Raw genomic sequence first — 14,015 nt, 5'->3', positions numbered from 1 at the left:
CAAAATAGTAAATGAAAGAAAACAAAGCTTTTTGCACAATAAAATTTAGCACAAAATGATTATCAAAATCATTCGTCATTGCGGTGATACACAGCTTACTTGAGGTAGAGGGAGGTAGGGTTTATATCTTTTAGAAATAATGGATGAACAATTTTAAGTTATCGTGCGTCGTGGTATTGTTGAGGAGAGAAGAAGAGGCAGCAAAATCTTTACTATAATATGTACATAAAAGCAGTACCAATTCACATAAAAAATAAAATGTTATTTCACAATAAATTGAACGTAATGATAAAATATGAAAACAATCAAATGCAATACAGAAAAAAGGGGGAAAAAAAAAGTCTTAATTGAGCCAGTGCTCGGTGTGCCGAGTGATACGGTCTAGTTGAACCAAGGTCTAGATAAGGTCTTGTCATGCGCAGCTTAAAAGGGGGTACAGGATTAAACAGCTAGGTGCGTGACGTCACAATATCCACAGTCAGGCCCCTTAACCTATAGCAATCCTGCCTTTACTTTCTCTTTTTTTTGTTTTTCTAAATACTCTTAAGCTATTCGATAATCAAATTAATAGTCAGATGTAGGTTCTTCATTCTACTGTGTTAAGAAGAATAATCATAAGAGATCATTAGAACATGTTCGCCAAATAACATTGAAATTATAGAAAACCTACCTTTGCCGCCTTCTTTTTATATTCCGTTATTAAAATACTATTATCTGTTTCCGAAGGAAAATAATAGCCAGAATAAAAACTATAGTTTAATATATTAAATAATCATGAGCGAGTTCTAAAGAACATTCTAAACAATAACATAAATATATGTCTAAATTATGCATTTAACAGATCTCCATAAAATCACATTTTGCACATATATGTCGCTAACTTTTTCAATCTATGCACTGCTTTTCTGGAACTACTAATGGGTCTGTTCAAATTTCGAATTCTAAAAATTGTATGGCTGTATGAAACAATATTTCGACTTCTGAAGTTATTTGGATGTGACTGCTAATTATATCTGCTAATTTAATTATTAATTAAATGAATTTATAGCACCCATCTAAAAACTCTGTAGAAATACACAATTGTCATGTTCAGTGTTTTTCACAACCATAATTTCGTATTACCTTTTGTTATAGGACTCAAGCAATACAGATTGATTGAAGCTGTATGTCCTATTTTGGTGAAATTTCCATTCTTGTAAAATTCATTACAATGAAAAAAGAAACCCACAAGATTACGGAGTATAAATTGTTTAATTGTGAGTATTAATATAGTATTTTACTAAAACTTAAGTACTTTCAGGCCTTGACTGTGGCCCATTCTCAAGGAATATGGATAACACCTTACTAGAGAGAAAAATTGAAGTCTACACGAATGTAGATAACTACCATTGAAGTCTCCAGAAATACAGATAGCTACTTACTGGAGGCATCATTGAAGCCTTCATGAATGTTGATCACTACTTACCGGAGGCATCATTGAAGTCTCCAGGGATATGGATAGCTATGTACTGGAGGCAGCAGTGAAGTCTCCAAAGACAGAGATAACTACTTCCTGGAGGCAGCATTGAAGTCTCCAGGTCACAGATTACTACTTACTGGAGGCAGCGTTGAAGTCTCCAGGTCACAGATCACTACTTACTGGAGGCAGCATTGAAGTCTCCAGGTCACAGATCACTACTTACTGGAGGCAGCATTGAAGTCTCCAGGTCACAGATCACTACTTACTGGAGGCAGCGTTGAAGTCTCCAGGTCAAGCAATCACTACTTACTGGAGGCAGCGTTGAAGTCTCCAGGTCACAGATCATCTACTTACTGGAGGCAGCAGCCATTGAAGTCTCCAGGTCACAGATTACTACTTACTGGAGGCAGCGTTGAAGTCTCCAGGTCACAGATTACTACTTACTGGAGGCAGCATTGAAGTCTCCAGGTCACAGATTACTACTTACTGGAGGCAGCGTTGAAGTCTCCAGGTCGCAGATTACTACTTACTGGAGGCAGCATTGAAGTCTGAGGTCACAGATACTACTAATGGAGGCACTTGAAGTCTCCAGGGATGGAGATCACTACTTATTGGAGGCAGCATGAATCTCCAGGTCACGATTATATTAATGGAGGCAGCATGAAGTCTCCAGGGATGTAGATCACTACTTACTGGAGGCAGCATTGAAGTCTCCTGGTCACAGATTATACTTACTAACTTGGAGGCAGCATTGACGTCTACAGGTCACGGTGATCACTACTTACTGGAGGCAGCATTGAGAGTCTCCAGGTTCACTGATCACTACTTACTGGATGGCTAGCATTGAAGTCTCCAAGTCACTGATCACTACTTAACTGGATGCAGCATTGAAGTCCTCCAGGGATGTAGATCACTACTTATTGGAGGCAGCATTGAAGTATCCATCGGTCACAGATTAACTACGTTGTTGAAGAGAAGCATTGAAGTCTCCAGGAATATGGATAACTACTTACTGGAGAGAAGCATTGAAGTCTCCATGAATATATGTTCATTTTGTGTGTCTGGTAGTTACTGAACAAAGAAAGGAGCGATAGCATTAAAATATATATATATATATATATATATATATATATATATATATATATATATATATATATATATATACAACCAAAGGGCAGGCAGGTGACGACCAAGGAATACATCAAATCAGGTGTTTGACTGAAGGAACAGGCCAATCTACATAGTTTTTATTCCAACGTTTCGTAATAACATTTATTACATCTTCTGGGAATCTGTCAATTAATTAAAATAATAATATTATAAAACAATCTTAAATTTATCAAAATTTAAAAAATCGTAAAAAGACTAAAATTTACTAAAATATACAATTACAGAAAATTATTATTTAAAAGCTGGAACCGCCAACCAACCTTAAGTTAAGAGAGAGAAAGACTGAATGATAGGAGACAACAAATAAGGAGACACGTTAACTAAGGTACAGTTGGATGGAGGAGGGTTGGGTATTCAACTGGGGAACCAGCTGCTTAATGAGTAACGACTCTAAAATGGGTAATTCTTCGGGGGTTTGGTGTTTGCCCTATAATGCAAAAAATCGTCTCTTTCGATTTGTGTTTTGCAGATTTTTGCATGGTTCCTGATATTTGAATGTTCAGGGTTGGAGAGGCCTACTTCCTGTTCGGAAACATATTCCACGATGAGAACCGATGACTTCAGTAACCTCTTCGTAGATCCCACGTAGTCCCAGAGTACACTTTGGGCAAGTATATTTATATACTACATTGAGGTCAAGAATGGGACTCAATCGATCTTTATATTTAAAGAAAGACCCAATTGTTAATGGATTTTTTTTTTTTTTTTGTATTAGTTTAATACTGACTGCACCATAATGTTTTTCCATAATCTGGGTAAACCTTTTTCTGAAGGAGTCATCATGTAAAAAATGGAAATTTTGCATTAATGACTAACTTTGGTACCGTGATAAATGTTTTCGTATGTTAAAAAGACTGCTTTATTAAAGAAACGCCGCAAGCCTCTTATAAAAATAGCTTTTGAGGGAAGCAATATTTTTAAAATATTCCTAATAGGTAATTTATTTCCTGATTGAAGGAATGCCAGTTTGATGTAATAAAAAATGCCCTATGTATAAGAGTTGACAATGAATAGAAAACTATGTAGATTGGCCTGTTTCCTTCAGTCAACGCCTGATTTGATATTATATATATATATATATATATATATATATATATATATATATAACACGACACTACTGCTGACGATAATTTTATAATAAGGGAGAGCAGTCTGAGTCTACGTCTGTAGTACCCCTTTTCATGCTTTAGCTTTGTATGTTATAATAGTCCTAGTCATCGTCATCGTACGCTTAACTATCTAGTTTTCCTCCAAACAGAGTCTATTCGCCATTAAATCTATCTTTTAAAAGAGATCTGGAAGTCGACGTAAGATTTCTGACTAATGAACGCCTTCTTGGTTTTGAACTTGATTTCGTTGTGTCGGTATGAGCTGACAGCGTTGCTATTTCTTGTGATAATTTGAAAGTGACATTCACTCTAGTTACGAAAAAAAGATGATATAGATGGTATTACTATAAGGATTTGCTTGTGTGTGTGCTTGCGTGTGTGTGTGTTTGTATTTGTGTGTGCATACTTGTTGCAACGTTCAATTGAACTAAAGAATTCATTGAAAAATCATTTGAGTAGGGGAACTTTTGTTAACAATTATAAATTTCTTGTGAAAATTATTTCTGAAAAAATACATTTTAATCATGTTTTTTGTTGTTGTCTTTTTATTTTTTGCTCGAGTTTCTGAAAGAAACGTCACGCCCTTTTCACGTTATGTCGGAAAGGGTCGTCGGTTCGCTCTTTCTCCTTTTCTGCCTTCCATTTTTTTTTCGTCTCTGTTTCGCCCATTTTTTTTTTCCATTTTTTTTTTTTTTACTTGTTTACCGTCTTTTAATGTTCCGTGTGTTAATTGCATTTTTGATCAGAATTCGTTTTTGACCCCACGGTAACTGAATCGCAAGGAGCCCCCCCCCTCCCCTGTCTCTCTCTATATATATATATATATATATATATATATATATATATATATATATATATATATATTATATATGTGTGTGTGTGTGTGTGTGTGTGTGTGTGTGTGTGTGTATGAAAATATATCATATCCGAGGTAGAGCGAATTAGATATTAAAGGACATTGTAGCTCGAATGATTTATATAAATCACGGTGATGTGGTATTATTCATATATACGTATATATATATATATATATATATATATATATATATATATATATATATATATATACAGATGATTTTTTATTATTTCATTAAAGAATGCTAACACTCGCTCTAGTATCTGGCGGTGCACCTGAAACTATTTTTTAATCATACTCTGTTGAAGATGACATAAACGCTTGTTTTGCATTAATTGTTTATTATAATAATTATATGAGAATACCGAGGTTATCATTAGAAAGCCAAAAATTATAGCACTTTGTGAATTCAAGTCAGCATTAGTTTTTTGAGAGCAACGATTGTAGCCAGGAAGCGGTACAACAAAGGCTGTTACAGAGGCAGAGAGAGAGAGAGAGAGCTTTATTTTCTCCATATATGCCGTGCAATATATACATCTAGAGGATGGAGATATGGCTTATTATATGAATAAAGCGGACCAAGATTTGATTACCTGATATGGAGTCTTATGAATGGACTGTTGGGAGGTTGAAAGGTTAAGGTTGGCTATGTTGCCTCTCTAGTTGTTGTTGGTTGTTGTTGGCGGTGTTGTTGCGCTTTGGAAAAAGGGTGGGTCAAATATGATAAATAACGGGGGCGGCGGGAGTTCCATTTTCTGGCTTCCAAAATGGCTGCTGATTGGCCATGTTGACCTGAAGGTTATGCCATATCAGAGGTTAATTACTGACAATAGTTTTTGTAGGGAGAGGTGCCTGAATAGCAATATTCTGTGTCTGTTAGCGTTATCCTTTTATATTAATACGGTATCTTATTTTGGTTATTCAAATACTTGCGCGTACACACACACGCACACACATATCTGTTGACATAAACTTAGGTCAAGCAGCGTAGTTGTTGACACGACTGAAATTAAATGTTTAGACAGTAATTTGTATGGGTAAAAGAATTTCAAGTATATTGATGGTGTTCAAGGTTTTTTACCCCCTAAAAAAGTACATTTTCTTTTATATTTGCCAAGGCGAAAGATCGGTCAGTCTTCTGGGTTTAGACAGAGCGTCGTTCAAGTTCGGTTTTGTTTTTTTCCTTTTTTTTTTACGGAGGGTTCGAAGTCACGCAAATGGTCGAATCTACATAGTTTTTTTAATGATTCTCTCTCTCTCTCTCTCTCTCTCTCTCTCTCTCTCTCTCTCTCTCTCTCTCTCTCATATAAATTTTACGCCTTTGACTAATGCACAGATTTGTCGTAACAATTTCAGAGATATCAAATGGGAAAAGTAAGGTATTTATGGATTGAGGGAATATTTACTCGAAAAAAATAAAAAAACTTCTTTTAGTTCAAATAATTTAAAGTTAAGATTATATCCGGCGCAGATGGCCGTGTTGTTTAGTTTTTTGTTTTTTTTTTTGCGATCAGTCGATCAATCAGGGGAATGTAGTCCAGAACGTTTTCCTGTCATCGTCGTGTATAGATCAGAAAAAACCTTGCGATCATTGAGAGAGAGAGAGAGAGAGACTCATAGGTCACCAATGACGTCATTAATATATAATTCTAAAGGTGATTCACTCTAGCTGGGGTCAATCGCCTCAGCGGCGTGGTTGGTATGGTATTAGCGTCCCACCTCGGTGGTCGCGGGTTCGATTCTCGGCCATTCCATTGAGGAGTGACAGATGTGTATTTCTGGTGACAGAAGTTCACTCTCGACGTGGTTCGGAAGTCACGTAAAGCCGTTGGTCCCGTTGCTGAATAACCACTGGTTCCATGCAACGTAAAAACACCATACAAACAAACAATAACATATTTCCCACGCTGGTGCTACGGCGCCTGCTGGCCCCATAAGAAAGATTAATTATTTTCTTCATCACTTTCGTCAGATATATCACAGAAGTTAGGAGCGTTGAATCAGATGATTTTAAAGTGTGGTGATATACTACAGAATAAGGATTTCCTAAAGGTGGCCATACACGTATGCGACCGGCATTGGGTTTGTCCCGCCGGGAGTAGCGCCGCGCCCGCTCCACTGCGGCTCCAGTCCACAGTCCACTACTCCACTTGGGTATTGCCCATACACGCAGAGACTTGCTCTACTCACATTTTGATAGGGCAGATGAAATATGCAGTGGCCGTGCTCCTTTCGAGTCTGCAGTGTCCTTGTGGCGAAAAAGATGGACTTATAGTGGACTGTATTATATGCTTGACGTTGTTACTTGGTCTAAAACCGCTAAAGCCTTACGTAACAACTCCACAAACTCCCTTTGCGTTTCTAAATTACGGGGAGATATCTCTCGACCCAATTCATTATTAACGAGGATAACACACCATAACACACCAATATCATTAATGAATAGTACCACAATTAAGTACTTTCACTTACTGAGCAGTCCTTGTAGACATGAACTCAAGATCATAAATCGCTACACGAGATACGACGAGAGGTACGCGCCTCTCTCTCTCTCTCTCTAAATGTTGCGAGTACTCACAGGTTGATTTTCAGACCTTAGAGGACCGCTGTGTTATCTCGTATCTAAAAGTTATTTGCATAACCTTAAAATATGAACACAATAAAGGTTTATCAGATCAATTCATATTCACCATCCGCAAAACTGAAACATAGGAAAAAATGAAATAAAATCGAGGGATATTGAAACGCATTTGATAAATGTAAAGTTAAAATTAATTTTAATAAACATAAAAAGCTTAAAAACATTATCAAAGAGTAATAACATATAAGTGACAAATGAAATTAATCACTCAAAGGGAATTGTAAATCAATGGCACTCAAATGAAACAAATTACGAAAAACCAAAAATTAAAGAAATCAGGGCAATCGCCCTTCTAATCCACACACACATCACTACACAACACTAGATAACAAGTCACCTCAAAAGTTGAGCCAAGAAGCTGTCCGTTCCGTCCTGCATTCGGGTTTTGTTGGGGAAAAGAGACAAGTTATTCAATTACCACGAATGTAGAACTGACGTACAAGGTTTTCATGAACATAAAAAACTTTACAATAATTATCAAGTTCGTTGTCAAAAATAAATTCCAAATATAATAGTGAGCAACTTCAAGATATTTATTAAATGTAGTGAATTAATTGGTGGTGTGTGTCAATACAATTTTGGGCGATATCATGCCCATACAGTGTGCTACGCACATACGCATACACACTCCTAGAGGGACACGCAAAGGAGCGACCAGAGGCGAACTACCCTACCCTTTCCCTTTCATCAGATCTCTTGACCTCTCCTAATGGCTTCTCTGGCGAGAGGCACAACAAGACCCTATGACACCAACTCTTACCATACGTAATATGCGCAATACATTCACCACCGAACAATTTCATATATATAAAGACAAATGAATCATCATAACTAAAAACAGTAATTATACTTCGTTACTAAAACGTCTACCGACGTTATGTCAAAAGACTTCGTCTTGTGAAAATCATCCTTTCGGTGCTAACCGCACCACAGATACTACGTACCAGAACATAGCAAAATCAGATAAAATAATGTTAAGAGTGTCATTCTCGAGTAGATGTGGTTCTTTCACCCTTATTATGTCATGCAATGTAGACGTACATATCTTTGCAAAACATATGGGCATGCGAATGCATTTTGGTTTGGTTTTCACATGAATACAAATACAGTAACATAGTTCCTGTCTGTCGATTACCTGACAGACGGCAATACGCAGTGAAAATCAATCAATAATTTCTTATGAGACAGACACTAATAACTATAATAAAAGACAAATAGCATGGAAACAATCGAATCACAAAAACATTAGAAAATAAAATCGTGTGAGAGGAATTCACCACAGTCCTGATACAGTGAGTGTGTTTTAAATCGTGGCACCAAGTAAAAGGAAGATTAGTTAACTGTTATTGACGTTCTTACTCGAAGGCTCTTACGATGCTTTATTCAAGTGTCTGTAGATAGCTTGTGGTCATCAGTGAAGAAGTGTACTGCATGCTACGCTGACAGGTATGATATGCAAGTATTCGCTTGTTGGTAAGTAAGAAGTTATGGCTGTTTATATTTATTAGAACAGTGTGATGACCGTAGACCTATCTCAGTCATAACGTTCTTACTATCTAATTTGGTCCTCCCTTTGAAAGTGAAAGAAATAAAAAGATAGTCTCTCTCTCTCGTAAAGGTTACTGTATGACCAGAGCCTACCCTCACGCTGATAACACCTACCTGTCTGTAAAAAATATCGCATTCCCTTAATATACAGGGTACCCCACAAAAAAAAAAAAAACAAGGAATTCTAGATATACAGTTACGTATATTACACGCCGTTGCTGTTGCCTGGCTCAGAGCCATTATTCCTGGCTTAATTGAACCTAACGAATGGCCATCAAAAAGTTCAGGTCTCAACGTAATGGATTGTACCTCGTGGAGTTTACTGCTACATCAACTTCAGTTATAGAGAACTTACAATCTTCATAAAGTGTGTTGATGGAAGCCTGGAACAATATCCCGCTTGAAGTCATCCAAAGGGGTGGTACTGGAAGTTTGCTAGATCGTCTACGTCGTTGTGCAGCTGGCCACGGAAAGCATTTTGAACACCACATCTCACTTTTGTGTTTTTGTTTCTGTTTTAACAATGTTTCTGTTAACAACAACTGGTTTCTGTTTCCAACATTCGGAAGGGTGTCTTTGAACAGCATAGCCGAACTAATTACTTCCTCCACCAATGAGTAATAATCCTCATTTGATTTACGTGAAACTTCGTGGGAGGGGCTTTCCTTGTGTTTTTTCTAAATATTTTGAGAGGTGGAGGTCGATGAATAATTAATGTTTGGTTGTGTTTTATTGCACCGGCTCTCTCTCTCTCTCTCTCTCTCTCTCTCTCTCTCTCTCTCTCTCTCTCGTGAAACCTACATTTGCGTCTCAGAAGCCTGATCAGCGAATTAGTTATCTAGTTCGTGACAAATCAATATTTCGTCAAAATGCATACCTCCATGATGCAATGATAAGCAGAATGACCTCGATGAGGTCATCCTCAGGCTGCAGGTTGAAACCATTTATAAGATCATTAACTCTCTCTCTCTCTCTCTCTCTCTCTCTCTCTCTCTCTCTCTCTCTCTGTGAGGCAGCAATTTGAAAACAAATGATATAAAGGAAGATGAAGCAATAGAAATTGATATGGCTAGTGGAAGAGTGGAAACTGGTGAGTGAAAGATTTAAATTAAACTTGGATTGTTTGTGGACTGGAATTCTATACAGAATGGATGTTGAATGCAATTACAAGAAAAGGCTGGGCTCTTGAGGTTAGCTGTTTGTTAATACAAGTGGCACACGGAAACGATAAGATAAAGGACAATGACAAACAACTGAGAAGATCCTCCCACAAAAAGGAGACGGGGAAAGGGAGCCCTTGGCATAGTAACGATAATAGTGAGGCAATGTACGGGACGAAATGGAGGAATGCAAAAAAAAAAAGTGAACAAAGAAAGAAGTTTGGCTCTGATTAATTAAAAATGAAACGCAAGGAAGATTTAAAAAAAAAATAAAAACTACTGAGGTTAGAGGACTGCAATTTGTTATGTTCGATGACTGGAGGGTGGATGATCAACATACAAATTTGCAGCCCTCTAGCCGCAATAGTTTTTAAGATCTGAGAGTGGACAAAAAAAACCCCCGAAAAAATGCGGACGGACAGACAAGCGTGAGAAAAAGGGTATAACTCCACATTTACAATGACGATATGACTGCGCTCATCAGCAGCCAATATATGCCAAATACAGAAGGGTGATATTCAGCATAGCTTCATTATTATGTAAGAACAACTATTGTAATATAATATACATATATAGATTACTCTAATGCAGTAGTACAATATGAAGATAAAAGGCTCATAAAACACGATTATATATTGCAACAAACATTTCAGACGCTGCCTGTGTCCCTGTTCACTGGTAAATAGAGTTTTCCATTGAAAAGAGACACAGACGAAAACATCTGAAATGTATTGTTGCAACGTATGATTAAGTGTTTTATGGGCCTTTTATCATATATACAAAAATATATATTTGTGTGTATGTATATATATGTATATGTACAGATATGTGCGCAAACACATGCGCATATATATATATATATATATATATATATATATATATATATATATATATATATATATATATATATATGTGTGTGTGTGTGTGTGTGTGTGTGTACTAAAGAATTTTACGCTTCTCTCATCAAAAAAACCTTATGAAAAAATTTCTTTTAATTATTAATTTTAATTCTCTAAAATCTATTTTGTTTCATAACATTCATCTGGTGACTGAAATATTAAAATGTCCAGCTCTCTTTTTAGTTACTTTCCCGACGAAGACATTATTTATTGATTCATTTTGAAAGCCGTCTCCATTTGCATGGTTTCTGGAGCCGTCGAAGTCTTCAGAAGCCTTCAGTTACTCCAAGTCCTTCCGAAGGCTCCGTGACGAATCTCTCAAAGCAAGAAAAATGGCCTTGGAGCCAAAATGAGGATCTGGGGAACTCCCGGAATTCTAGTGGCGTTTTCTACTTCCAACGTTTGATCGGGTGGAAAGAAAGGTAACCATGTTGGCATTTGGTAAATTTAACTTTGTGAAAAACTTATTGGCTCTGATCCCTGCCGGATCAGTGGTACCTTTTATAAATGGAAATTGGATCCGAAACCTCGGATTATCTATTGGTAAACACGCAGTAGCTCTTGTTCTGGGAGCACTTTTTGGCCGCGTACATCAGTACATTGAAGGCCAGAAGGCTCCCAAGATTGGTCAAGATGCTGCCGCACGGAACAACGACGACGACGACCTTTATTGCGCTACTGAAATGATCTCGCTTTTGAAGGAAGAATGGAAAGACGCAAAGGACGAGTACTTTTTCCTCCTAGATGAATTCGAAGAGATGAATTTTAACGAAGCTGCTGAAATGAGAAGGAATCAAAATTTGCTCGACGATTTCATTGAAGAAAAGTACAACATCGAAAAGCTTGGTAAAAATCGCGACTGTGCTGAAGAAGAAAATAAACTTCTGAAGAAGAAAATAGAAGAGTTGGAGGACGAATTAATCCAGAAAGCCAAGGAAGTTGAAACTGTAAACGAACAGCTCGCACAGAAGAAGAGAGAATGTGAAAACCATCGAGGAAAACTGGAAGAACTCCAGAACCAAGCCGTGGACAATGATTTCTATTGTGGATACCTTGAAGAGAAGGTGAAGACCCACGAAGCCGAAAGAAAGAGGCTGCTCCAGGCGACGACACATCTCGAGGAGAGATTGCAAGCCTCACAGCGAGAAGTGTCTGCTCTAGAAAGAAATCATGACCTAGAGAAATATCACAGTAATCAGACTCAAAAAAATCTAGGCGATCAGAAGAAGGTCCATATCCAGGAAACCACAGATCAGTCGCTTCAACAGGAGGATGAACAAATGAATGAGACATTAGAGGAACAAGAACGACTAGTATCCGTGATAAACAATTCTATGACAAGTGAAAAGAATAAGAATAATGCTATGGTTGAAGAAAACAAGGTAAAAGGAAACATGTTCTGTAAACTTGGACGGCTGGAAAAAGCAAGTGAATGTTTCCTCAGAGTATTGGATATGGACGACAATCACGAGGACTACAGGCTAAGACTGGGATTATGCCTCTTGTTGCTTGGCAGACACAGGGAAGCTATGACGCAGCTTCAGAAATTAGATGATCAAGAAGATTTGGTTGCAGCTGCCAAAACCCTACAAAGAATGCAACGTCATGGCTGCCCATACTACATCCTAGGTATTGCAGAGGATGCTAATTTGAAGGCAATAAAGTGGGCCTATAGGAAGCGGGCACTGAAGTTCAAAAACCCTGATACTGCCAAGGATCTGAAGAAGAGCGACATCGCAGAATGGATATCATGCAGAAGGTCAACTATGCTAATGATCTCCTATGCGATGCTGATGAAAGAGGAGAATACGACACAGTCAGGGAGTTCATCAAGGACCTGGCAGCTGAAGTGTTTCAAGATCCTCAGAAGGCAATGAAAGTAAAGAAGAAGAAACCTGGAAGGACAACGAAGAGGCCGAAAACTAAAGGAAACTAGAAAGGAACAAACAGAAGAAACAGCCTGTGATTAACCAAAATTGTGAAGGATTTTGACTCGTCACCACCTGATGCTGCTGCACCGTGTTCCAGAGGCATTGCGATCTTCTTGGCCCATTCGATGGATTGACTGCAAGATGGGTGTTCACTGCTGCTCCCCCCGGCAGCAACCAGCAAAAACAGGAGGTCCCACCCCCCACCTCCTACACACCATCCTGCAATCAAAACCATCGAATGGGCCAAGAAAATCGCACTGCCTCTGGAGCATGACGCAGCATCATCAACTGGAGACCAGTCGAAAGCATTCACATGGGCTCTTTCTTTGTAGTTGTGAAGACAAGCGTTGTGATCGGTCTTTTCAACAGGCTTCCCTGGTGATTCTCTCGTCTTCCTAACAAAGGCAGGAGGACTAACTCTCAGGATGAAAGCGAACAGTTATTCGGAGGAAGGAGGAACAGCTCTCAGGATGAGAGCCAACAGTTATTCGGAGGAAGGAGGACCTACTCTCAGGATGAGAGCTAACAGCTGTTCGGAGGATGGAGGACAAGCTGTCAGGATGAGAGCCAACAGGTGTTCGGAGGGCCTTCTACATATGCAAAATATGGGTTATGCAATGCATAATGGCTCCATTACTTGCATATACTCTGTGGCAACAAACCCGTAAGTTCAATGCCTTCCATATATGCAAAATATGGGTTATGCAATGCATAATGGCTCCATTACTTGCATATAACTCTGTGGCAACCTCTGGCGTGGCGTAAGAACCCGTAAGTTCAATGCCTTCCATATATTTTTTTTTTTTTGCAAAAATATGGGTTATGCAATGCATAATGGCTCCATTTACTTTGCATATGGACACTGTGGCAACCTCTGGCGTGGCGTAAGAACCCGTAAGTTCAATGCCTTCCATATATGCAAAATATGGGTTATGCAATGCATAATGGCTCCATTACTTGCATATAACTCTGTGGCAACCTCTGGCGTGGCGTAAGAACCCGTAAGTTCAATGCCTTCCATATATGCAAAATATGGGTTATGCAATGCATAATGGCTCCATTACTTGCATATAACTCTGTGGCAACCTCTGGCGTGGTTGAAGAACCCGTAAGTTCAATGCCTTCCATATATGCAAAAATATGGGTTATGCAATGCATAATGGCTCCATTACTTGCACATAACACTGTGGCCAACCATCTGGGCGTGGCGTTAAAAGAACCCGTAAGGTTTCAAATGCCTTC

At 38.3% G+C, this 14,015-nt stretch overlaps 1 protein-coding gene across 1 annotated transcript in view; it reads left to right on the top strand.

Annotated features, from left to right (window-relative positions):
• Window positions 1–14,015, top strand: part of LOC135213057 (26S proteasome regulatory subunit 8) — a 102,283-nt gene that overhangs the window by 36,963 nt on the left and 51,305 nt on the right. The window lies entirely within an intron of this gene.

The sequence above is a fragment of the Macrobrachium nipponense genome, chromosome 42 (genome assembly GCF_015104395.2).
Source record: "Macrobrachium nipponense isolate FS-2020 chromosome 42, ASM1510439v2, whole genome shotgun sequence".
In the NCBI taxonomy this organism is placed as follows: Eukaryota; Metazoa; Arthropoda; class Malacostraca; order Decapoda; family Palaemonidae; genus Macrobrachium; species Macrobrachium nipponense.
The sequence above is the reverse complement of the archived record's forward strand: the minus strand, read 5'-3'. Positions and strand labels throughout refer to the sequence as shown.